Source organism: Solanum pennellii, chromosome 1, assembly GCF_001406875.1.
Source record: "Solanum pennellii chromosome 1, SPENNV200".
NCBI classification, from domain to species: Eukaryota; Viridiplantae; Streptophyta; class Magnoliopsida; order Solanales; family Solanaceae; genus Solanum; species Solanum pennellii.
In genome coordinates, this window is record NC_028637.1 from 38509836 (window position 1) to 38537307 (window position 27472).

A 27472-nucleotide genomic window follows, 5' to 3' on the forward strand; every position below is an offset into this window, starting at 1 on the left:
CTACTTCATGGTATGTGAGAGAATTCAAGTCCAATTATACGACTTTGATGTTTAGATCATTCAATTGGACAATGTCAGGGAATTCAAGTCCGAAACACTGTCTTGGATGTATTCAAGGCAACATTATTTGTATAAAGAAATTTGTAGTATGGTCTTTCATAAAAAAAATGGATGAAGTAATCTACTATCTTAACTTTTTCAATTGAACTGCTACCAACATATCATGAGAAAGAGACTATTTGTGGTATCGTCCGATCCGTAACTCAGAAAATCTGTTTGTGTTCCATGTTATAATGTCTATCCAAATTAGACTTGAGATGTCACCAGTGAGTTGCCTCGTGCAAGAACAGTACTCAATTTGATATTCGTATTGATGTGGTGAATTTGGATTTCTTTTTGTAATTTCCATTTTAGTCAAGTGTCTTTATTGACTTTGCCAGCACTTGAGACAATTGTGGATCCATGTTTTCTTGAATAACAAGTCTCTAATATCCTAGCATTTAGTCTCATATACTGGTAGTAATAATTAAGATATATGATTGTGATTTCCAGTTTATTGGATTCGTTTATTTGCAGTCCATTGGTGTAGAAATTAAGAAGTTAAAGAGAATATTTTTTTATCGCTTTAGCGAGAAATATTAAAAGCAGCTAACGTAAGTTTGAGGGTAAGAAAAAAGGGAAATGGTCAACTTAACATTTTGTCAACTAGACCCTTGAACTCGTTAAAACACTATATTTTAAACTCTTTTCTCATAAGATCTTTGTGTCTGTAATCCAATCTCTTACCCATGTAATTCCAAGTCATTTTTCAGTGACATGTCTTGAATTAAATCTTAATAAAATAAAAAACTCAAATATTTAACTTTTGTAAATTTTGAATTTTTATAAATAGACATGTTCTTCAATCTTCATATTTGTTTACAATTTGAGCATCAAATTCATGTCAAATAGATGAAATTCGTCTTTATTTGACTTTAAATTTCAACTAAGTTAACTAACACAAATCCATGAGCCACAATTACAAATTTAAGTAATTTAACAAATTCATAAGACCCATTTGTTGTTTTTCAAGCTTATTAATGGAGTTTTCAACCTTTTTCAATACCCACCATTACCCTTTACATTAATACATATCATACTTCCTCTTTGAATCTAACTAACAAACAATGGTTTCAACTTTTAAAATAAAAAAGACTAAGAATTTACAAAAATTGAGGTTGAAAATAAATAAATAATGGTGTATTTTGATTTGTTGTAAACAAGAAAGTGGATTGAAGAAGAAAAACCACGTGCATGATGGGTGATTTCAAAGAAAAGAAAAGAATAGGTATGGTGGGTGATTTTGTTGAAGAAGAAGAGAAATTGGAGTAGGGTGGAGTGGAGGTGGGCTGGGCTAGGAATCGATTAATGAAGAAATAAGTTTTTGTAAAAAGAAATAATATTTTTAGATAAAATATAGTGTATTTATGCGCCTGAAAACGAGTATAGTCACACATTTTTGCAACTCAACAATATTTATGCCACATAAATTAGGTCAATGATCAGAGGGGCTTCAAATGTCGTATTTTAATAAGTTTAAGGGTACATTTGATAAATTAAAGAGTAAAAGGGTTCACAATACAAAGAAATACAAGTACAGAGATCTATCAAACCATTTCGTCGTAAGAAAAACACCTACTTGTTTATTTTGGACACACAAAAATACAAGTCCTTAACTCATTAAAAAAATGTGTCCACCTTGACAAATCAACACATAAATAAATGTTCTATAAGAGCTTTTAAAGCTTCCAACTTCTGTACAAAAAGATGAATCCATTAATTCCTGAAAAAGTACTCATTCAAATATTCACATGGCTTCCTGTCAAATCACTAATGCGTTTCAAGTGCGTCACTAAATTCTTTAATTCTCTTGTTTCTGAATCATATTTTACGGAGTTCCATATATCTCATTCTATGATCCGTCAGGGTGGAACCAGATACTTCTTGGACGGAAGCGAATCTTATTGCACCACTGATCATTAAAAGGAAGATGGAAAAAGCTTTGCTTCCAGCCTTGTTCAAATTATGTGTTTTGATGAAGTCCCCTTCTATATCCCTGTAGGTAGGTTTTGAAGTCAGTTGCGTTGAACAGTTTATTTTGCATTCAGAAACATGCTGCAATTTTAAACCTCAGTACATGAGAAGTAAGATATCTTCCCAAACTAAATGATCGGTCTTGTTACATTCTAGGTGTTTTGATGATCCTCACAAATACAGGGGACCCGATCTTTACAGAGTGCTCTTCCACATTCAAAATGGGGTACAACTGAAAAGCAATCTTGTCGGGTTGGTTGGTGAAAAGTGCAGTGCACTTCACCAATAGGAAGAGCGGACGAGGTTGTTTGTTTTGATGGTAAAAACTCTTCTTGGTGATTGATATGTACAACACAAACAAACAACATTATTAATTCAATAAAGAGAGAGCTAGCAAGTCTTTTCAAGAACTCACAAAGAAAACACCTCAAGAGAAGTTTATGTCCATTGGATATAGTCTCTTCTCACAAGACTCAAACTCAAGATTTGACAAACAAAAACCGATAAGCTTACAAAGAGAAGGTCATCTTTAAAGAAAAACTCAAGCACAGCAGAACAGATACAACAAAGAACCTGATAGATCAAGAAGAGTAATCTTTATCCGCTAGTGTTGTTGTTGAGTGCTTGTAATGTGCTTAAGTTGTAGGATTAGTTTCATTGTATTTTTATCATTATTGTTCAGGTGTTCCAACATTTAAGGCATACAAAAAATGGGTTCCATTTCAAGTAAGTAAAAGTTGTCCATCAGAAGAAAGGGAAAATCATAAAGAATGGGGAAATTATGATGTTACCCCTACTCCTCTGACTTTGTTTTATTTTTTATCTAAAAAAGTTGGTGCGTTTTAAATTAAGTAAAATGTGTCCGATCCATCAAAAGAACGAGAATATATTATGAAATGGCGAACAAAATGGATAAATTATGATGTTACACCTACTCCTCTGACTTTATACAAAAATTTCATAGAAAGAATTGGCAAAGAGCTGAGGAGCTTTATATTGTAATACTTGTAAATACCAAGTTCAAATCTTTCTGTATTGATATCATTTTAATCTTGTGAAAGGTACTTCCAAGTGAAAATCTCTGTGTCGATGATATCTTGAGTATTCGATGGCAGCTTATACAGCGGTAATTTCTCTTCTTCAAACACTTGAGCAGTTTCAGCAGAGACATCCAGAACTCGTTCAAGGTTAACGTATAAAACGCTCAAATCCCTTCATGTTACTGCTGAATATTTTCAAAATGTTGTTAAAGAAGTTAGTAAAAGTAGATTTGATCTGGAAAAAATCAAATCTTTGGAGGAAGTAATAAGAGTAGCTTCTAGTTATGCAGAAGATGCTATTGAGATGAGCTGGACATGTGGAAATGCATCTGAAAGTTCACCAAACAAGAATTTTCTACCTGTTGTTTAATGAATCAATACAATAAACAAGGAAGTGATGGAAATTATCTCTGATTTTAGCACTAGCAGTCATGATATTGATGATGATCAAATTCTTGAATCTGCTGGAAATTCATTGACTGGCACTTCTGTTGAATGCCTTGAATCGGACCCGTTACAAACAGAAAGGACGGGGGTCTCGCTGTTAATTATCTGTCAATTCTGTATGTTGGGCCCAAGCCTGTTAGGGCGTAGCTTAGCACTATATATAGACGCTATGGCAAACCCTATTCTGTAATTCTGTTTTTGCCTCTCCATAATAAAACTGCTCTCCCTCTTCCCGTGGACGTAGCCAATTTATTGGTGAACCACGTAAATCTGATGTCTTGTTTTTCGCGTTTATATTTTCTCGTATTATCTCGAATTCCGCATAACAAGGTGGTATCAGAGCCTCTCGGTTAATCGGTGTTCTTGGAGAATTCTAGATGTCTGCTTTGAACGTGAAAATCGACAAATTCACAGGGAGGAACAGTTTCAGTTTATGGCAGATCAAGATGCGGGCTTTGTTGAAACAGCAAGGTTTCTGGGCGCCGTTGTCGAAAGACAAGAACGCCGTCGTTACTCCTGAGATGGCGATTCTGGAGGAAAAGGCGCATTCGACGATCATGCTGTGTCTCGCGGATGACGTCATCACGGAGGTCTCGGATGAAGAGACTGCTGCTGGTCTGTGGTTGAAGCTGGAGAGTTTGTACATGACAAAATCTCTAACCAACAAGCTGCTTCTGAAACAACGTCTATTCGGTTTACGAATGGCTGAAGGTACACAACTCAGGGAACATTTAGAGCAATTGAATACTTTGTTATTAGAATTGCGTAATATCGATGTGAAGATCGAGGATGAAGATGCTGCCCTAATTCTGTTAGTATCTCTCCCAATGTCGTTTGAGAATTTTGTTCAATCGTTCATTGTTGGGAAAGATACTGTGTCGCTGGAAGAAGTCAGATCGGCCCTTCATAGCAGGGAATTACGGCATAAGGCTAACGGCACAAGTACGGACATACAGCCTTCCGGTCTGTTCACCAGTAGCGGAAAGGGAAGGAAAAACGGCGGAAAGAAAAATAAGCCGATGTCGAAGGGTGCAAAGCCAGATGATGTTTGTAATTACTGCAAGGAGAAGGGACATTGGAAATTTGATTGTCCGAAGAAGAAGAAGCAATCGGAAAAACAATCAGTTTCTGCTGCTGTTGCTGAAGAAGACACCAATTCTGAAGAAGACATTGCCCTAGTTGCGGATGAGCACACTCATCATTCAGATGTGTGGGTTCTCGATTCTGGGGCATCCTATCACATCTGTCCTAGGAGAGAGTGGTTCACGACTTATGAGCAGATAGACGGAGGCAGCATCTCGATGGCCAACAGTTCTGTCTGCAAGGTGGTTGGGACAGGCTCGATCAAGATAAGGACACATGACGGTAGCTTCTGCACATTGAACGAGGTCAGGCACGTTCCATTGATGACGAAAAATCTGATATCTCTCAGTTCTTTGGACAGCAAGGGATTCAGCTGGTCGGGAAAAGATGGAGTCTTGCGGGTCTGGAAGGGTTCAAATCTGATTCTGAAAGGTGTCATGCGTGGTACTTTGTATTTTCTACAAGGTTCCACGGTTACAGGTTCAGCCCATGTTGCATCGTCAGAAGTTCACCAGGAGGATATGACTAAGTTATGGCACATGAGACTTGGTCATATGGGTGAAAGAGGGATGCAAATTCTGTCAAAGGAGGATCTTCTTGCTGGTCATAAGGTTAAAAGCCTAGAGTTTTGTGAACATTGTGTCTTTGGAAAACTACATCGCAACAAGTTTCCAAAGGCCATTCACAGAACAAAAGGCACTCTTGATTATATCCATTCTGATTGCTGGGGTCCATGCCGTGTTGAGTCTTTGGGAGGCTGCAGATTTTTTGTGTCCATTATTGATGACTACTCAAGGATGACTTGGGTGTACATGATGAAGCATAAAAGTGAAGCTTTCCAGAAGTTCAAGGAGTGGAAAATTTTGATGGAAAATCAAACAGGGAAGAAGATCAAGAGGTTGCGAACTGATAATGGGCTGGAATTCTGCTGGTCTGAATTTGATCAATTCTGTAAGGATGAAGGGATTGCTCGACATCGTACAGTCAGAAATACACCACAGCAGAACGGTGTAGCTGAGCGGATGAATCAAACACTTCTGGAGAGAGCAAGGTGCATGCTCTCTAATGCTGGGCTAGATAGAAGATTCTGGGCAGAAGCGGTTAGTACAGCTTGCTACTTGATTAACCGCGGACCACATACAGGCATACAGTGCAAAACACCTATGGAGATGTGGTCAGGAAAAGTTGCTGATTATTCAAATCTGAAAGCTTTTGGTTGTACGGCTTACTATCACGTCAGTGAAGGTAAGTTAGAACCAAGAGCTAAAAAGGGAGTATTTGTGGGCTACGGAGATGGAGTGAAAGGTTTCAGAATCTGGTCTCCAGCAGAAAAGAGGGTTATTATGAGCAGGAACGTTGTCTTTGATGAAAGTTCTCTGCTTAGAACCATTGTGAAGCCTACAACTACGTCAGAAACTGGGAGTCTTGATAAACAGGTGGAGTTTCAAGTCATTCAGAACGAGAGCGATTTGAAAGAACCTGAAGAGGAGGATCAAGAGCCACAGACAGAAACTGATATTCCAGAATCTATGCCATCAGATATCCATCGGAGTATAGCTCAAGATCGGCCAAGGAGGGTTGGAGTTCGGCCACCTACGAGGTATGGTTTTGAGGACATGGTGGGTTATGCACTGCAGGTTGCTGAAGAGGTAGATACATCTGAGCCGTCTACTTACAAAGAAGCCATTTTAAGTTCTGATTCTGAAAAATGGTTTGCCGCTATGGGAGATGAGATGGAGTCCCTACACAAGAATCAGACATGGGATCTGGTCATACAGCCTTCGGGGAGAAAGATTATTACTTGCAAATGGGTTTTCAAGAAGAAGGAAGGGATATCACCAGCAGAAGGAGTCAAGTATAAAGCCAGGGTTGTTGCCAGAGGTTTCAACCAAAGAGAGGGAGTGGACTACAATGAGATCTTCTCACCAGTGGTCAGACATACTTCCATCCGAGTGTTACTAGCGATTGTTACACATCAGAATCTGGAGCTTGAACAACTTGATGTGAAGACAGCGTTTCTACATGGAGAGTTGGAGGAAGAGATATACATGACTCAGCCGGATGGTTTCCAAGTTCCAGGGAAGGAAAATCACGTCTGCAAGTTGAAGAAGTCCTTATATGGACTTAAGCAGTCTCCAAGGCAGTGGTACAAAAGGTTTGACAGCTATATGGTGAAGTTGGGCTATACTCGGAGCTCATATGATTGTTGTGTCTACTACAATAGGCTCAAGGATGATTCATTCATCTATCTGGTGCTTTATGTAGATGATATGCTGATAGCTGCAAAGAAGAAGTATGACATTCAGAAGCTGAAGGGTTTACTTAGTGCTGAGTTTGAGATGAAGGATCTGGGAGCCGCTCGGAAGATTCTAGGGATGGAGATCATTAGAGACAGAGAGAGAAGGAAACTTTTCTTGTCACAGAGAAGCTACATTCAGAAGGTCTTGGCGAGGTTTGGCATGTCTTCATCTAAGCCTATTGATACCCCCAGTGCTGCCAATATCCATCTCACTGCCATGTTCGCTCCACAGTCAGAAGAAGAGAAGGAGTATATGTCACGAGTCCCTTATGCCAGTGCCGTAGGAAGTTTGATGTATGCTATGGTCTGTACAAGGCCAGATTTAGCACATGCAGTCAGTGTAGTGAGCAGATTCATGGGACAACCAGGGAGAGAACATTGGCAGGCTGTGAAGAGAATTTTCCGGTACCTTAGAGGTACATCTGACGTTGGTCTCATTTATGGAGGTGATACTCAGTGCTTGGTTACTGGCTATTCTGATTCTGACTATGCTGGAGATGTTGACACAAGAAGATCGATGACTGGCTATGTGTTTACCCTTGGAGGATCTGTCGTCAGTTGGAAGGCAACTTTGCAACCTACAGTGACTTTGTCTACTACGGAAGCGGAGTACATGGCCTTGACAGAGGCTGCAAAAGAAGGGATTTGGCTGAAAGGGCTGGTTAGTGATCTTGGTCTGCATCATGATCAGGCTACGGTGTATTGTGACAGTTTGAGCGCAATTTGTCTAGCCAAGGATCAAGTCCATCATGAGAGAACCAAGCATATTGACGTAAGGTATCATTTTCTGAGAAGTGAGAAGAGAATCAAGGTGAAGAAAGTAGGAACTGCTGATAATCCTGCTGATATGTTCACAAAGCCGGTTCCACAGAGCAAGTTTCAACACTGTTTGGACTTGCTCAACATCAGAAGCTGGTAATTGCCCTGCGGGGCAACTCTGAGGAAGAGGGGGAGGCCTGGCACTATCATAGTGCGTCTGAAGAATCTGTTTGGAGAATTCAAGTCAAGGTGGAGATTTGTTGAATGCCTTGAATCGAACCCGTTACAAACAGAAAGGACGGGGGTCTCCCTCTTCCCGTGGACGTAGCCAATTTATTGGTGAACCACGTAAATCTGTTGTCTTGTTTTTCGCGTTTATATTTTCTCGTATTATCTCGAATTCCGCATAACAACTTCTTCTAGAAGTAATCGGATGCTTCAATATTTGGAAGATGATATCGTGCACAGACTTGATGATGACTTGGAGATAATAGTTGAATGATTGAAAGGATCGTTGTTGGATCTAGATATTATCACAATATCAGGCATGGGTGGCATTGGCAAAACAACACTCGCTAGAAAAGCTCATGATGATCTAACAATCAGGTATCATTTTGACATTCGTGTTTGGATTACAATATCTCAAGAATATGGAAGTAGAAATGTGTTGTTAGAAGCTTGGCATTACATTTCAAAGCAAACAAATATTGAAATCAGAAAAGATAGTTATGATAAGAAGGATGAAAATGAGTAAGCCAATTTGGTGCAAAAATTGAAAGGTCCAGGATACGTTGTTGTCGTTGATGATATTTGTAGTACGGATGTTTCGGATAGCACAAGAGGAATATTTCATGATTGCAACAATAGGAGTCGAATCTTATTGACTACTAGGGAAACAAATGAAGCAATGTATGCAAATCCTATTAGCCCTCATAAAATGAACCTCTTGAATTTAGAAAATAGTTGGAAGTTACATTGTGATAAGATCTTTGGACCAAAACATGATTGTCCTCTCGAGTTGAAAGAAATTGGAAAGAAAATAGTACAAAAATGTCAAGGACTACTCTTAACAATTTTAGTGATTGCGGGACATCTCTTAAAAGTGGCCGGGACAGTAGGAAGTTGGATGGATGTTGCCCGAACCTTAGGTGAAATTATTGATTTTAATCCAGATAAATGCTTAGGTGTGCTCGATTTGAGTAATCACCATTTGCCTAATAACCTTAAACCCTGCTTTCTTTCTATTGGTGGTTTCGGGAGGATTATCAGGTTGAGACTTGGAGATTGATTCGATTATGGATTGCTGAAGGTTTTATTAGGAGGATGGGAAGCGATAAAAGTTTAGTGGAAGTGGAAGACGATTATTTGGAGGATCTTATCAGCAGAAACTTGATAATGGTTAGAAAAAAAGATTCAACGGTGAGATAAAAGGATGTGGAATGTATGATCTACTCCATTAATTCTGTTTGACTGAAGTTGAAAGAACAAAGTTTACGCATGTTGAGATAAGTGACATAGTCCCTAGTACTCTTTCCTCACAAAAGCATAATAATTATCGTTGCTAAATTTTTCAAATTCACGGTTACTTAGGTGATCACTGTTTCGAGATATTACCTTCCGTTGCCAGATCTATCTATTTATATCCAAAAAATCAACATTTTGCAAATCTTAATGTTTTCTCCCGTTTCCATCATCCTAGGGTATTGGCCATTTTCCCTGAATATGGAAGTTTTTTTTTTCATTTCCACAAGATATTACAAAGTTATTTCATTTGAGATATCTCCAAGTTTGATCTTATGATAGTCTTCCTGAATCAATCTCAGAGCTTGAGAATTTGCAAACTCTAATTTTTGAGGGGCATGATTATGAATATAGAATTTAACCCCAGAACATATGGATGATGACTAATTTGAGGCATATACATATTAGGGGAACCTGCTATTTACCAAGTACTAGTAGGAAAAGTATCTGAAATGTAGAGGAACTTTCTAATCTATGTTTCTCCAGTTGTACAAATGAAATTCTTTCTAGCATTCCCAATCTAAAGATATTGATGGTCCATCATTCAGCTTTATTAGTCAATCACATCATTGATATGTCCAACTTGAAAAAACTCAAAGCATTGAAGTGTTTTAGTAAGGACTTAATGTGTTTTAAGCTATTGATCTCCCTTAAGCGGTCTTTTTTCCCACAACCACTTAAGAGGTTTGTTATTTTTAGTTTTGATGATTTGACAAACACAGGGACCTTGTGAAGGTACCTGGTTCTCAGCTCAATATGCTTTTTGCTGCCAGCTGGAGAAAGTACAAGAAGCTGGTGCACAGTCTCCAACAGTGGCGGAAACGGCAGATACGTTAGAAACCTAAACCAATGGTATGACTTTAAGGTTTTTGACCTTTCTACAAAGCATAATAACTCTACATTCAAAAGTAGTTTTTGCAACTTGAAAAAGGCAAATCAAGAACTCTTGCAAAAGCTGAGAAAATCAAAGAGAAGAAATATTTCAAACGATTCAAGCAGAAGTGAAGATACCGTGTGTGTGTTTTAGAAGTATTTCTTCAGATATGATATTGTAAACTGATCCTAAAACTTATATAGGATTCAGAATGGTCTTAGCTTGAAATCCTAAGTTAGTTAAGTTCTACTAATTTAGTGGGCAACCTGTGTGTTGCTTAGAAAATCCTAAATTATTAGTAGGTTAATTGTTTAGTGGGCAGTATGTAAGATCGCTTAGAAAATTCTAAGTTGCCTAGAGGTGAAAGCTTAGTGGGCAGAGTAATATCTGCTTAGGCTCATCAAGTAATAGAGTTATTGCTTGATAGTGAGATTAATAACTTTTTCTGACATTTGTTGTAACCGGTTTACTTTTGCTCTTAAAGATTAGTGAAACGGTTTGAAATTCCTATGTGACAGGTCGTGGTTTTACACCCTTGAGCAAGGAGGTTTCCACGTAAACTCACTGTGTCATTAATCTGCATTTTTTACAGTTGTTATCATTTCAGTGTGTCAAGGGACCTGGTCCATTGATTAGTAGTGGACGCACAGATTCTAACAAGGGGTATCAAGAAGGTTCTCTCTATTTGGTTAACACCAAGAGAGTGATTCGTGTTCTAGAACGGTTGCTCCACTTAATCTAGAAGAAGGTCAATCTTCAACTCGACCTCCTCAATTCAATGGCAAGTACTATAGCTGGTGAAAAACAAGGATGCATGATTTACTTATGGCTGAAGATAGTGAGCTATGTGATATTGTTTTGGATGGACCATTTATTCAAATGTCTGAAGTAAAAGATGGTGAGATCACTTGAGTTATTCCAAAGAGTCTGCAATATTACAGTGAAGCTGATAGGAAAAAGATTGAAAAAGTCTACAAAGCAAAGAAGTTGCTTGTTTGTGGTATAGGTGCTGAAGAATTTAATTGTGTCTCCTCGTGTGAATCAACAAAGGAGATTTAGGATTGCTTAAGAACTGCTCTTGAAGGTACTGAACTAGTTGAGGAGTCAAAGATAGACATGCTTACCTATTAATATGAAAACTTCAAAATGAGAGAAAGAGAAACTATTCATGACATGTATACCAAACTCTCGTCCATCACAAATGAGCTGTGAAGTCTTGGAGAACCCATCAGTATGAGCGAGCAATTTAGGAAAGTTCTTAAAATTCTTCCTAAGTCCTGGAAATCAAGGTAGATGTTATAACTGAAGCAAAGGATCTGAAGGTTTTAACCATGGATGCTCTATAGAAAATCTCAAGACACATGACTTGAATAGAAATCATGATTTGTCAAAAAGAGAAGCCAAGAAGGACAAATCTCTAATGCTAAAATTCCAGCCTGAAAAAGAATCTAGTGAAGATGATGATATGGCTTACCTTACAAAGAGATTTCAGAAGATTGTAAGAAAAAACAAAGGCTTGAGAAAAACAGGAAATTTTCCTAGAGCTGCAACTGCCAATGACATTTGTCACAAGTGTGAAAAGGCTGGACATTTCATAAGGGATCGTCCACTACTCAAGGCTGAAAACAAAGAAGATCAAAGGTCAAGAGCTGAAAAGGACAAGCGTAGGGACCTGGTACTTGACAAAAATTACCGGAAGGTTGCAGCTGATTATGTAGTAAAGAAAGCTCTTGCTGCATGGGGTGATTCTTCAAGTGAATCAGAAGATTTTGAAGAACCTAGAGATGCATCAATGGTGGTAATTCAAGATGAGTAAAATGTATTCAATGAAATGGTTTCTTTCATGGCTCAGTCAGATGATGAAGATAAGGTAACTCTTATTGACTCTAAGCAAAATTTGAATACTTACTCTCTTAAAAGATTGAGAAGATTATCAAATGTTTTGATTTATTCTGTGATAGAGTTAACTTCTGAGAGAGATTCCATGAAAGCTGAATTTGAAAGTTTGAGTGAGAATACAGAGCAAATGGGTATGGAAATGTCAGTCATTGAAAACCAAATGGTTGTTCTAGATTCTGAAAAACTAGACTCAAAAACCAATTGGACTTAATGATTGAGAAATCGGGAAAAAGGAAAGGAGAGTCTCCCAGTTTACAAATTGAATTGGAATAAAACCTGAAAACTACTGAGACTAAACTTGCTTTAGCATTGGAAAGGAATAGTGACTTAGAAAGGGACCTGGTCAGCCTAAGAAAAACTCACTAATTTCCTAAATGGAAAAAATTTTCAAAATGACTTTCCAATGTAACAAATCCAAGAAACTACAACAAAAAGGGTCTAGGAAGCTTGAATATTACTCCCCATAAAATCCCCACAGTAAATACGTGTATGTTTCTGATAATTTGTTGTGTCTTCATTGTGGTAGAAATGGGCATTTAAAAGGGGAATGTAAAGCTTGGAAAGAATCAGAAGAAACATTTTTGATTTATATAAGACAAAAAAAAATTCAAAGAAGAGGATCTAGTCCTGTTCGAATGTCAGTGATAAAATAAGACCTAAAATTACCTCACTGGGCAAGAAACACTTTGATCATCCCTTAATCTGCTTTCTCGGAACTCAAGTTGAAATGGGTTCCCAAATCTAACAAGTGATACTTGATGCAGGTGAGCAAGAGGAGTAGAAGTCAATGTTGGTACATAGATAGTGGATTCTCCAAACACATGATTGGAAATATAAAAAACCTCCTCTCGCTCAAGGCACTTAAAGGTGGAGGTGTCTCTTTTCGTGATGGAAAGAAGGGGTATATTTTAAGTGTTGGCAGAGTTGGCAAATCAGTTGAAAAATCCATTGAAAATGTTAATCATGTGAGTGGATTAAAGTACAGTCTTCTTACCGTATCTCAGATCCGTGACAACGGAAATGAAGGAAGTTTTACCTCTGAGAAGTGCACTATTATCAATCTGATTACAAAAAAAGTGGTTCTCACTGCTCAAAGATGTAAAAACATGTATGTGGCAAACCTAGAAACTTCTCATGGAGACGATCTGACATGTCTAAGTGCTCAAGGTGATAACGTTGATCTATGGCATTGAAGACTAGGTCAAGTGAGCTCGTCTTTACTGAATAAATTGGTTTCTAGGGACCTGGTCCTGGGTCTGCAAAATTGAAATTTAGCGAAAGTAAAGTGTGTGAAGCTTGTGTGAAAGGAAAGCCAATGAGATCATCCTTCAAGTCAAAGAAGCAAGTGAGTTCTTCAAGAACATTAGAAATGTTGCACATGGATCTGTGTGGACTTCTACAAGTTGAAAGCAGAAGCAGAAAGAGATACATTTTGGTGATTTTTGATGATTATTTAAGGTTCACATGGACGAGGTTCTTATGTTCAAAAGATGAGATATCTGATGTGCTGATTGTGTTTTTCAAAATGATTCAACCAGATTGAATTTTGATAGCTGGCATTAGGTCTGATCATGGAACTGAGTTTGAAAATTCAAAAGTTGAAGAATTCCATTTAGAAAAGGGTATAAATCACAACATTTCAGCTCCAAGAACTCCTCAGCAAAACGGAGTGGTGGAGAGAAAGAATAGAACTTTGGTGAATATTGCCAGAACCATACTTATTGAGTCAAATCTTCCTCAAATTTTCTGGACTGAAGCTGTCAACACAGCATGTTATGTTACAAACAGGTGCTTGATAAGGTCGCTTTTGAACAAAACTCTCTATAAACTACTCAACAACAAGGAACCTAAGTTGAGTTATTTAAGGGCTTTTGGCTGCAAGTGTATTGTTTTGAATAATGGTAAAGATGATCTTGGAAAGTTTGATCCTCAAAGTGACAAAGGATTATTTGTGGGATATTTATCATCAAGTAAGGTTTACAAAGTATTCAACAAAAGAACTCAATGCATTGAAGAGAGTATTCATGTGGTTTTTGATGAATATGGTAATCTGAAAAGGACAAAATCAAATGATGAAGATGAATGAGTTGTTTCAAGTTCAGAAAAGTGAAGCAAGTAAGGTTAAATCTAGTGAAAATTTGGAGACTGATAATGCTGATCCAGATTCATCTGAAAAGACAGAAGAAACTGATAAATCTGAAGGACCTGGTCCCATGCAGAATGAAAATCAAGAAATAACTCATCTCCAGAAAATGAGGATTCTGAAGATGAAGAGGATGATACTCATCAACGTCAACCCTTGGCATCAAGGCCTACTTGGAAGCACAATTCATCTCATCCGCTTGATAATCTCATTTAACCATTGAATTCTGGAGTACATGCTTGATCAAAAACAAGAAATCTAGTTGCATTTTCAGCTTTATATCAACAATGGAGACTAAAAATTTAAAAGAGGCTTTGTGTGATGCAGACTGGGTTAACTCAATGTAAGAAGAATTGCATTACTTTGAGAGAAGCAAGGTATGGTACCTGGTCCCAAGACCTGTTGACTAAACAATTATAGGGACTAGGTAGGTATTTAGAAATAAGCTTGATGAGAGTGGTCTGATTACAAAGAACAAATACATATTGGTTGTTCAAGGATATAATCAGGAAGATGGCATAGACTATGATGAGATATTTGAGCCAGTGGCTAGAATGTAGTCTATCACAATTCTTATAGCCTTTGTTGCTTTTATGGGATTCAAACTGTATCAAATAGATTTCAAAAGGGCTTTCTTAAATGGGGATGAAGAAAGAGGTGTTTGTTAAACAACCTCCTGGTTTTGAAGATGCTAAGCTACCAAATCATGTGTTCAAGTTGAATAAGACCTTGTACGGGTTAAAACAAGCTCCCAAATCTTGGTATGAGAGATTGTCCAAATTCCTGTTAAAGAATGGTTTAAAACAGAGGAAAATTGATAATACCTTATTTCTGATGAAAAAAGAACAAGAACTTCTCATTTTACAGGTATACGTGGATTATATCATTTTTTGAATTACATTTGAGCATTTGTGTGAAGAATTTGATGGTTTAATGGGAAACGAGTTCGACGTGAGGATGATGGGTGAACTAACTTTCTTTTTGGGGCTGCAAATCAAGCAATCATCAGAGGTACTTCAATCACTCAAGAGAAGTACACGAAGGAGCTGCTGAAGTAGTTCAACATGATTGATTCCAAACCTATAGATACTCCTATTGGAACAAATTCCAAACTTGTAGCAGATGAAGCTGATCCTCTTGTGAATAAAACCATGTATAGGGGGATTATTGGGTCGTTGTTGTATCTAACTGCTAGTAGACCTAACATTGTGTACAGTGTTGAAATATGTGCTAGATTTCAAGCATGTCCCCGAGATTCACATTTAAAAGCTGCCAAATGGATACTAAGATATTTGAAGAAAACAGGGGACCTGGTCCTATTTTATCCTGTTCGTGATTCTTTTAATCTAGTCAGGTTTCTTGATGCTGATTTTGCAGGCTATCAAGTAGACGGGAAGAGTACTTCAAGCATGGCATATTTTCTTGGGTCTTCTCTTATTTCCTGGGGAACGAAGAAACAAAATTATTTTGCTCTCTCAACGGTTGAAGCTGAATATGTAGCTGCAACTTCTTGTTGTTCTCAGCTTTTGTGGATTAACAACACTTAGAAGATTTTGGAGTGTGCATAAAGTCAATTCCTCTTATGTGTGACAACACCAGTTCTCTCAATATGGGGAAGAATCCAGTTCAACCTAAGAGAACAAAACATATTGATGTGAGACATCTCTTCTTGAGAGATAATGTTGAAAAGGGAAATATTATTTTGATGTATTGCAGAAACGATGATCACATTGCAGACATCTTTGCAGATACCAAAGCTCTCAGCAAGGACCAGTTTGAGAGTAACAAGATGAAGTTGGGAATATTGAATCCAAATTGATCTAAAGTCATTCAAAAGCATGAAATTTCCTTGGTGGCTGAAATGTGCAGTCCAGGTATCCTCTTTACTAATAATAATTGTCTAAGTAAGGTCAATGTTGTACCTATTGCAGGTATACATTCATAAAAGAAGTACCAAAACAAAGCATGGTCAGAACCATTCAGGAATCGAGTTTCACTTGCAGTTAGGGACCTGGTCCTTGCAGAAGTTAGTTTTCTTTACAATATTTTTAAAATTGTTTAGAAAGGGACCGTTGAAAGGGCCACGTGTCAGTCATCAGTCATTCTGACCATTTTCCCCATCGCTTAACTTTGAGAGACACATCCAATCTGAGGATGTGGCATCGTTTCTCTTCTTTTTAGACATCCTCCTCTTCTCACTTAATATTCATACTTGTTTCTGGACTTTCTCTTGAAAACCATAAAATACTCTTCTTCTTCATCTCTTCTTTGTTGCTTATTCTGTCTCTCTTGGAAACATGTCTGAACCATCATCTTCATCGAAGAAAATGCTTGCGTCCTTAAGTGAAATTGACCCTGTATCATTTTACACTCCTTCATCTACTGGTATAAATCCAAAGTGTTGACTACTTCTCCATTCAACAGTGCTTCAAATAGTCCTCAAAATCCATCCCATACCATCGATTTAAATAACCCAGTTCTCTCCCCTCAATCTGGTCATCAGTTAGAAGTGTTGTCCGACCATCTATTTGAGGGAGATCTACCAGAGAGTAAGACGTCTGAGTAACCCATCTTGGCCGCTAGTGAAAGCATGGTTATTGAAAGTCTTACATTGATGTGAGAAGAAGCCTTACTGGAAGAAAATGAAAATTTTATGGATGAAGAAGTCAGAGAAACTCAACATGTGTTCGACAAAACCCTAGATTTTGGAAGATATCCATCTTCAGATTCTACAGACACGTGACAATCGCCCCATTCAATGACTACTAAAGAAGAGAGAAGTAACTTTCTCAAGAAAGGGGAAATAAAAGGTTGTTGAAGTTGAGTTTAGGAGAAGACCTTTTACCAGATCTAACTCCAAGAAGATGTTGGCTGATGCAGAATCTACTACCAAAAATTAAAGGAAGAGAATTTTTAAAGTGTCTAAATTCCAAGTATCGTTGTGTGATATGGTGGAGGTATCTGGGGCGGACTCTGAAGGGGTACCTGATACGAAAATTATGGTTGATTTGAGACGAAATGTAACAAAGAAAGGTGACAACATGAAACCCAAAGGAGCAACTAAAGCTGGTGGTGCTAAGGAAGAAGGAAAAGGGAAGATAAAAACTTCTGAAGTGGAACCTGAACAATCTGAACAGGGACCTGGTCCACAAGTCCATGTGGATGACTCAAATGTCAACAGACAAACAATTGTTGACAATCTAAGTAAGTGTCCTGGAAGGCAGAGTGTTGGACATGAATATTGTTACACAACTTGGGATGGATACTCTACATGACATTGTGGTCATTCAATAATGGATACATCTATTTGACACCAAGTCTCCTGTTCTTAATGAGGAAGAAGTACGTGAGTGCTATTACAACATTGAGTTTCAGGAAGATGGCAACATTAAGACAAGAGTAAGGAACATCGATGAAGACTTATTGGGAAATATTTTGGGAGTACCTCGAGAAAGTATCAGGTTTGTGGTTGGAGAAACTTGTTCTGTGGATTTGTTGAGGTTTGTTCCAAGTTTCCAACAACTCTATGTGCTTGATTGCTCAAGAAATCAATGAAGAGTGAATATCAACTGATCTTTGAATTTGACAATAAGGTTCTTCTTCCCAGAACTGAGAAGAGAACTTCTGCCACTTCTGCTGATCTGTTTCTTATGGAATCTTTGTGCAAATTTGAATCACTGGACCTTTCATCACTCATGCTTGAGAACATGTACAAAATTATAATTAAGCGAAAAGGGAAACATGGAATGAGTTATTAATACATCTTGACAAAATTATTCAAGTAAATAAACATTCCCCTTGGAGTCGGCAAAGTAGGGACCGCCAAGCAATCATTCGCTGAAACTACTCTAGTTGAATGCGAATGCATAGAATGAAAGGGAAATCCTAAGAGTAAAGTGTCTCAGTTGAATGAAGAGCAGGATCAGTTGAAGCATTAATTGGAAGAGATGACTGTAAGCATGAGTAGCAAGGATGCTGAAATTGCAATTCTTAAGGCTGAACTACTCAAGGAGCAAACTGGGGGACCTGGTACCTCCATTGTTCAAGAACTACATAAAGAGAATGCAGAATTGAGGGCCAATATTGTTGCTTTGAAAGAGAAAGCAATCAAGGACAATGATGACGCTAATGCTAGACTTACCCTTATCATTCATTCCCTTTCCCTTCAGCCTCCCCCCTCATAATCCGTCTTGTCAACTCCCTGTGTTTTTTTTGTGTGGCTCATTTGCAAGGTCCCTTGAATCCTAGTTCAATTTTAATGTATTGAATGCTATTTCTGGTTTGCAATGAATCTTATTCCTATTTTGTTCTAGCTAATGTCTATTGCTTGTTGTTTTCTCTAATGCTTGATTGCCAAAAGGCTATGATCTTACTTGGCTGTATTATTGGTATTGTTGGTTTACTGTATCTCTTTTTTATGATGCCAAAAGGGGGAATTTTATGCTTTGGGATGCGTATGTCAGGGGAAAAAAAGTCATGGGAACAAATTGTATGGCAGAAGGAACAAATGTATGGTTGTAGGCTTTGGGGGTTTTGGGGCATGCAAGTCAGGGAGAACAATGAATAGTTTTCTGTAAGTGATGTACCGTGGTTTCACGGTACTTTCAATGTTTTTTCCTTAAGTTTAGTGTGTGTCGAGGGCCTTTTTGTAGTAATTTTAGTGTGTTTTTATCTGTGTTTTGCAGGAAAGTTGTCCAAAATGGAAATGCAGAAGATTGTGCAGAAAAGGTGACCCAGAAAGCCATCGACGGCCCATCGTCCCATCGACGGTCCGTAGGTGGTGATCGTCGATTGGAGGTCCAAGCATATGGAAGCAACTAGGGGAATTCTGACCAAGTGTGGGGCTACAGAAGGATCTGCGGTCCGTCGACTAATTGCCGCACTGTCCTGGCAAACCGTCGATCAGATCAGTGATTAGTCCCAGTACCTGATGTTGAAGAAATAACTAAGTATGGAATGATGAAGGCATCGACGGACTGTAAGTGTATTGACAGACCGTGTTGTTGGTCCGTCGATTGGATCAGAGAAATTGCAAGGATGAAGGATGAAGAAGATGTTAAGTATGGACCGACGCGGGCAGTTGACAGTCCGTCGTTCCATCGATGGACAGTCAGTGGAGTCGTCGATTGAAGACACGTTTCTGGAAAAACATTCCTTATTTTGAACTCCTTTTAATTTAGGACTTTGTTATTATAAATAGGGTTAAAACCTCGTTTTTGGGGTTAGACTTTTTATTATTTCTCATACTCTTGTTATTGGAGATTTAACTTTTGGATTTTGGGAATTATTTCAAGTTTCCGGAATCGATTCTCAAGATATTTTTGCTAATTCAAGTGGTATTTGTGGATTTTCTTTAAACTTTTTAAAGTAAGTACATGAGTTATTGTTTAACAACCATGAATTACGTATTTCTAGGCATGGGTAACTAAATCCACAACTAGGGTAGTGGGAACCATGATGATAAACAGGGTAAAACTAGCTTAATAAGAATTCTAGAATAGGTTCTTGCATGCATTGATAATTCTTTCGTTTAGAAGTGTTTTTAACGAGTGCACGCATTAAAACTTGCCCTATTTCTACTTGCGGACCAAAGAGGTAGTAAATAGAAAAAGAATGACAAACATACATTTAGTATACACTATCTAATAGGCTAGTTTCAATTGGTGCGAAGTAGTAACTTAGCCATACATTGAATATCATGCTTAATATGAGGTAAATGTAAGATTCAGTAATTTAGACACACGTATCCGAACCAACGTATGGGGTGAAATTCTCTAGTTGTCGGACCAAGGAATCAGAGAACATAACTTACCAATTTGCATGCAAGACACTAGGAAAGAATTGTTATAGCTAGGATTATCGCGTTATGAACCTATTGGGAAGAATTACACCCTAGTTTCTCTCGTCACTTGATAAACACCCAAGTTTTAATCTTGCTACTTGTTTACTAAGAAATAATTGAACACTTTTGTTTCACAAAACCCCCCCTTTAACTAACTATTTTCGGAAAGGACTTGACTAAATAGACATAATCGTAGACTAAAGTTAAGTCTAAACCATTTTCCTTTTGTGATTTATCCCAACCTAACAATTGGGTTCTTTACATGATACGACCGCTTATACTTCTTTAGGGAATTATACTTTGAGCGTATCAAATTTTATGTAAGTCAGGAGGAAAATATTTGGAAATTGCTCAAGTTACTCAAGATGTGATCATGGAGAGTTAGAGTTTGTTTTAAGATTAGTTCATGGTTTGTCATCATCAAAAAGGGGGGAAATGTTATTTGTAGTTTTGATGATTTGACAAACACAAGGACCTTGTGAAGGTACCTGGTTCTCAGCTCAATATGCTTTTTCCTACCAGCTGGAGAAAGTACAAAAAGTTGGTCCACAGCCTCCAACAGTGACAGAAATGACAGTTACGTCAAAAACCTAAACCAATGGTATGGCTTTATGGTTTGTTACCTACAAATCATAACAACTCTACATTCAAAAAGTCGTTTTTGCAACTTGAAAAAGACAAATCAAGAACTCTTGCAAAGGCTGAGAAAATCAAAGAGAAGATATATTTCAAACCATTCAAGCTAAGGTAAAGATAGAGTGTGTGTGTGTTTTAGAAGTATTTCTTCTGATCTGGTATTGTAAACTGATCCTAAAACTGATAAAGGATTCAGTGTGGTCTGAGCTAGAAATTCTAAGTTAGTTAAGTTCTACTAATTTAGTGGACAACTTGTGTGTTGCTTAGATTATCCTGAGTCATTAGTAGATTGATGGTTTAGTGGACAGTTTGTAAGATTGCCTAGAAAATTATATGTTGTCTAGAGGTGATAGCTTAGTGGATAGAGTATTATCTGCTTAGGCTCATCAAGCAATAGAGTTATTGCTTGATAGTGAGATTAATAACTTTTTCTCACATTTGTTGTAATTAATATACTTTTGCTCTTGAATATTAGTGAAATGGTTTGAAAATCCTGTGTGACAGGTCATGGTTTTACTCCCTTGAGCAAGGAGGTTTCCACGTAAACTCAATGTGTCATTAATCTTCATTTATTTACAGTTGTTATCATTTTAGTGTGTCAAGGGACCTGGTCCAATGACTGGTAGTTGACGCACAGATTCTAACAAGTGGTATCAGAGGTGTCTGGGTTTTTTTCCTTGGGAAGATATGTCAACTCTTGTCATGTTGCCGAATCTCGAAGAGCTCAAGCTTAAATATTATGCAGCTTATGGTCAAGTATGGGCATTGAGTGATGTAGATTAATTCGAAAGACTTAAGTTTTTGTTATTTTATGACCTAGATCTTGAGCATGGGGAAGCTATTAGCGATAACTTCCCAAATCTAAGACACCTTGTCCTGAAGACATGCAACTACCTTAATGAAATTCCAACAGATTTTGGAGAAATTTGTACTTAGAGTCGATTAAGTTATATCACTGCCGCATTGGTGTTGAGGATTCTGCAAGAAAGATTGAACAAGAGCAAGAGGAAATGGGAAACAATTGCCTTAAGGTCTAAATCCATATATAGTACTCAATGTATGTTTTTTGAACAATTCATTGTTCTATTTACCTACCTAACTATCAACTTTTTGCGAGTTTCATACCTTAATTATCATTCTCCTTCGATGCTTAATTGACATGCATGATCTGTTGTCGATTGGGAAAAACTATTTGGTCAACTCAACATCAATGTGTGTTATTCTAATACAAAGGGAGTGATAGTTGAGTTGTTAAGGTTTGAAACTCGCAAAAAAGGTACTATAGTTTAGATGTGCTTCTCACCATTAACTCTATTTATAATCACTTTGTCTTTGCTACATTTTACCTTATTGAAATTAAGATGATATATTCTACTTTTTATCTTGCATATATATGCAGAACCTTTTGATTTAGATTTTGAAAAGTAAACTCTCTTTTTATGTTAAATTCTTGTTTTAGGAATATCCATGTTTAGTCAAGTCTTTGCCAATCTGTGATTTAGTATTTTAATTATAAACCATAGATTTTGTTGTACTATAACTGGAGTATTTATCTGGTGTTATGTGATAGTTTAAAATGAATAAGGTTTTTATGATGCATGTCCAAGGTTTCACAATACTAAGGTCTGTGGGGTTTATTAGGAAAGAGATAAGATTAGAAATGAAGATATACAAAGCAACGTGGAAGTTACCTTTTGGGATGGACAAGATACATGAAGCGAGATTGAAAAGATCGGACATGTGAAACGGAGCAACACAAATGCACTAGTTAGGAGGTGCAAGAGGTTTATAGTGATAGATTAAAGGAGATGTGAATCACGATTGCGGCTAGCGGAACCTGAAATGTCAGTCTGTTGTTGCTACTGCAATACGGTGTTTTCAAGTTTAAAGAAGAAAAATGGACTAGTCATATCATTCTTCTCTACAATGTGGAAGGATGTAAGAAATTGAAACAATGATTTGCAGAAATTTTCCGCTGTTGTATTCATCTTCCTCCTCTACATTTATACAAGTTGTGTGTAAAGAAAATAGAAAAGAAATACACCTGTCCTACTGCAGTACTGTTTTAGTACTATTGTATATCAGAATCTTATTCCTCCACTATGTGCATTAATTATCGTAATTTGTCTTATTAGCAGCATCAGACGGTGTGTATATAATACATCAACAAATATTTATGTATAGTCTGATTCTGCCACGTGTGAATTGAGATTTGACACTTTTCATTATGTCCGACAGAAGTTGTATAATTTGTTGCTCTTGACTCTTCTTCTTCCCTTTCTTCTTCAATTCTTTGATCCTACCATGAACGTTATTCGCGAAATTTGATTCTTCAACAAAGGACGTACGACCTGAAGACGCATCATCATGCATGTCATGAAATAAGGAGATTTTATTCGTCGCAAATTTAAAGTTGGTATTGAAATTTAAAAGGTGTGAACAAAAATTTCTTTCAATTTTCTCTACTGATTTTAGTTTTCTAATATTGAAAACTCTTTAAATATTTTTGTTTCTTATCAAGTTTTTCAAAATTTTTGCTAAGTATCAAAGAATACATGATAAACAACAGTCGGTACTTTATATTTGTGTTAAATTCTAATATATATATATATATATATATATATATATATATATATTACTGAAAATGGAAACCTTCAAAATCCAAAGTTGAATTACCATATCCCTATACTCATTAATTAGTTTTAAAATATTAGTTTATCATATTATTATATAATTCTTATTTTGGAATAAATTATACAATAAGAACCAAATGGATCTTTGCAAGTGCAAATTTATCGTCATTATTTTAAAAAGGTAAACATGCATTGGAACAATCTGGAAAAAAAATGTGAATTGGAATAAATTAAATAATAAAAAAAATAGAGCAATAATGATTTGGCCTTTTAAGTTACCTACTTTTATTATGCTCTTTAAAAAAACTCATATTAAGGGGTTAGGTTAAAGAAACTAAAAGGTCACCTCTTGGACCACTTAATTTGTAACCTTTTTTTTTTTTCTTCCATCAATTTCCTATTTTATATATTCTCCTTTCTCATGTAATCATGTTATCTCCATTATTTTTTATATATGAGTTTATTATGCTCAATGTTTGTTTATCTTTATTTAAACACATCTAAATTATTGAACATGTCAATATATTTTGTTAAACTTGATTTTTTTAATGCAAATTAATACAACTAGAAAATGGTGCTAATATTTCATAGTGATGATGAAGTAAGTGAAGCAACGCAAATTAAACTTTTTCAAGTTGTATCAATTTTCAGATAATAAATCATTGTTCTTTACATGTAATAATATGTCTAAGCAAGTTGATATATTCATAATAAAATTGTGGTCTAATGTGTAAACAAAATCATTTTATAGAAGTTGACATGTTACAATAACTGGATTCTCTTAAAGAAAAGGTCTTTGGCATAAGTACTTATTCGCGAAATTTGATTCTTCAACAAAGGACGTACGACCTGAAGACGCATCATCATGCATGTCATGAAATAAGGAGATTTTATTCGTCGCAAATTTAAAGTTGGTATTGAAATTTAAAAGGTGTGAACAAAAATTTCTTTCAATTTTCTCTACTGATTTTAGTTTTCTAATATTGAAAACTCTTTAAATATTTTTGTTTCTTATCAAGTTTTTCAAAATTTTTGCTAAGTATCAAAGAATACATGATAAACAACAGTCGGTACTTTATATTTGTGTTAAATTCTAATATATATATATATATATATATATATATATATATATATTACTGAAAATGGAAACCTTCAAAATCCAAAGTTGAATTACCATATCCCTATACTCATTAATTAGTTTTAAAATATTAGTTTATCATATTATTATATTATTCTTATTTTGGAATAAATTATACAATAAGAACCAAATGGATCTTTGCAAGTGCAAATTTATCGTCATTATTTTAAAAAGGTAAACATGCATTGGAACAATCTGGAAAAAAAATGTGAATTGGAATAAATTAAATAATAAAAAAAATAGAGCAATAATGATTTGGCCTTTTAAGTTACCTACTTTTATTATGCTCTTTAAAAAAACTCATATTAAGGGGTTAGGTTAAAGAAACTAAAAGGTCACCTCTTGGACCACTTAATTTGTAACCTTTTTTTTTTATCTTCCATCAATTTCCTATATTATATATTCTCCTTTCTCATGTAATCATGTTATCTCCATTATTTTTTATATATGAGTTTATTATGCTCAATGTTTGTTTATCTTTATTTAAACACATCTAAATTATTGAACATGTCAATATATTTTGTTAAACTTGATTTTTTTAATGCAAATTAATACAACTAGAAAATGGTGCTAATATTTCATAGTGATGATGAAGTAAGTGAAGCAACGCAAATTAAACTTTTTCAAGTTGTATCAATTTTCAGATAATAAATCATTGTTCTTTACATGTAATAATATGTCTAAGCAAGTTGATATATTCATAATAAAATTGTGGTCTAATGTGTAAACAAAATCATTTTATAGAAGTTGACATGTTACAATAACTGGATTCTCTTAAAGAAAAGGTCTTTGGCATAAGTACTTATTCGCGAAATTTGATTCTTCAACAAAGGACGTACGACCTGAAGACGCATCATCATGCATGTCATGAAATAAGGAGATTTTATTCGTCGCAAATTTAAAGTTGGTATTGAAATTTAAAAGGTGTGAACAAAAATTTCTTTCAATTTTCTCTACTGATTTTAGTTTTCTAATATTGAAAACTCTTTAAATATTTTTGTTTCTTATCAAGTTTTTCAAAATTTTTGCTAAGTATCAAAGANAAGAAGACTTCCAGCTTTTCATTACATTCATAACAATCAATGAATATCCTATAAGGAAAAAAGAGAATGTGAATCTAATGTACAATCTAAAATTTATCATAATATAATATAAATTTTTAATAAAATATTAGAAAAAGTGTGCAACATACGAAAAAAATATTAGAAAAAGCGTGCAACATACGAAGTTATAAATTAAATATCTATTAATCAAAATATTATAAAGTCTTTTTACCTCCTAGATTTGTTACAAGCTAAAGTTTAAAGCGAAAGAGTATCCTAAACAAATTATACATTGATTTAAGAAGTAATACATTAATTAACTATTAATTTAATTAATATGTAATTAATAAATTTATAAAGAAATTAGAAAGAAAAGTCAATTTATAGCAAACTAGATTTTAAATACTTTTTCTTTTTATGTGACATGAAATCTTTCAACCTTCAATTACTTGTGATGAAATAACAAAAGTTACTATTTTAATTATTCAAATTATTAATGATTTCAAATAAAGCTGAAAAAGAATATTATGAGTCACTATACCTATTAGTATAAATATATACTTGTCATGCTTCTTTCTCCTTCCACAGGCCATATATTCCTCATTTGCATCTCAATTTTTTTACATTATCGATATTTTTTTTTGTGATTATGAATTTGACATTATATTTTTTTTATTATTTGTAATAATTATTTATACATTCATTTCTTTTTAATTTTTTACCGCATATTCATGTTTAATCAAAGCAAGATTATCATGACTTCTGACCACAATTGAGTTGATCATGATGATATTCAACATATGTATCACTTTAGTTTTTATTTTACATGTATAACAGTTTTTTTTTCATGGAAGAGAGAATTTTTCTTCTATTCAGGTGTGTCTTACATGAAGAGTGATATCTCTATTTAAAAGTAGAGAAATCACTTCAAAAGCCACTTTGATAAATTTCATAATAGATACATCATTATCCCAAAAAAGATTCATATCACCTATGGAACACACATACATGAATATTGGTTCATGAATAACTAAATGGGAAATCCACTTGTTCAATAGATTTATAGCACTCCCCCTTAGATGTCCATAGATAATGTGTCTCCTTAAGATCTTACTAGGAAAAACCCTGTGAAAAAAATTCCAGTCAAGAAAAAAAAGTACACATATCTGTTAATACACATTATTTGTTGTCTTATTAAAAACCTTGTCAGGAAAACCCACTGGTACAAAACCTAGATCAAGGAAAAAAGAGTGCAACACGTATTATACTCCCCTTCATTAAAACATCACTTAATTTCTTCTGATGTTGTCTTCAATATTGCTCATTGACTTCTCAAATATTGATAGTAACAATGTCTTTGTGATCAAATTGCATTCACGAAGATATTGCACCGTTAAACTCATCGTGATATATGATTTCTTAATTTAATGAATATGACGAGACTTTAAGCTTAGCCGAATACATTTTGAATATCATTATGTTCTTCATGAACTCGTTGTTGCAATTAAATTGCTCATTCAACTTGTTAATAACAACAACCATCTTGTGGACACTTTCACTTGAAGTTGATTATCTTCGTACATTATGATATATTATTTTTCAAATAAAAACCACACATTTCCTGAATATGTTGTGTCATTAATTTCAACTAGACGCTCTCTCAACTTGTTCATGGAGGAGTTTTATTTCTGCATGGTTTGAAGGATTGATTACCAACATCTTCTTCATCGATTGCAAAAATATTATTGTGCCTCTACATGCAAACAAATAATGTGCTTGAGATCGAGTTCTATACAGATAACATAAATATTCTGCATCTATGTAACGAATCAATTCAGTCGTAGATTCCTTGGAATAGAATAAACCTATAACTATGATCCTTCGAGGATATTCAAGCATGTGTTCATCACCATTTCAATGTCCTTTTATTAGGGAGGAACTTAATCTTGCCCTGCAAAACAAATATGTGGTCGAGTCTTGTAGCAAGATGCACTGATTGCAGTAAGATATCAACTTTCATCACAAAGAAGCTCTTTCATCCT

At 35.6% G+C, this 27472-nt stretch overlaps 1 pseudogene; it reads left to right on the forward strand.

Moving 5' to 3' along the window:
- The first annotated feature begins 3181 nt into the window (after positions 1–3181).
- LOC107032169 lies at positions 3182–21665 on the forward strand (annotated as a pseudogene).
- Positions 21666–27472: the final 5807 nt, after the last annotated feature.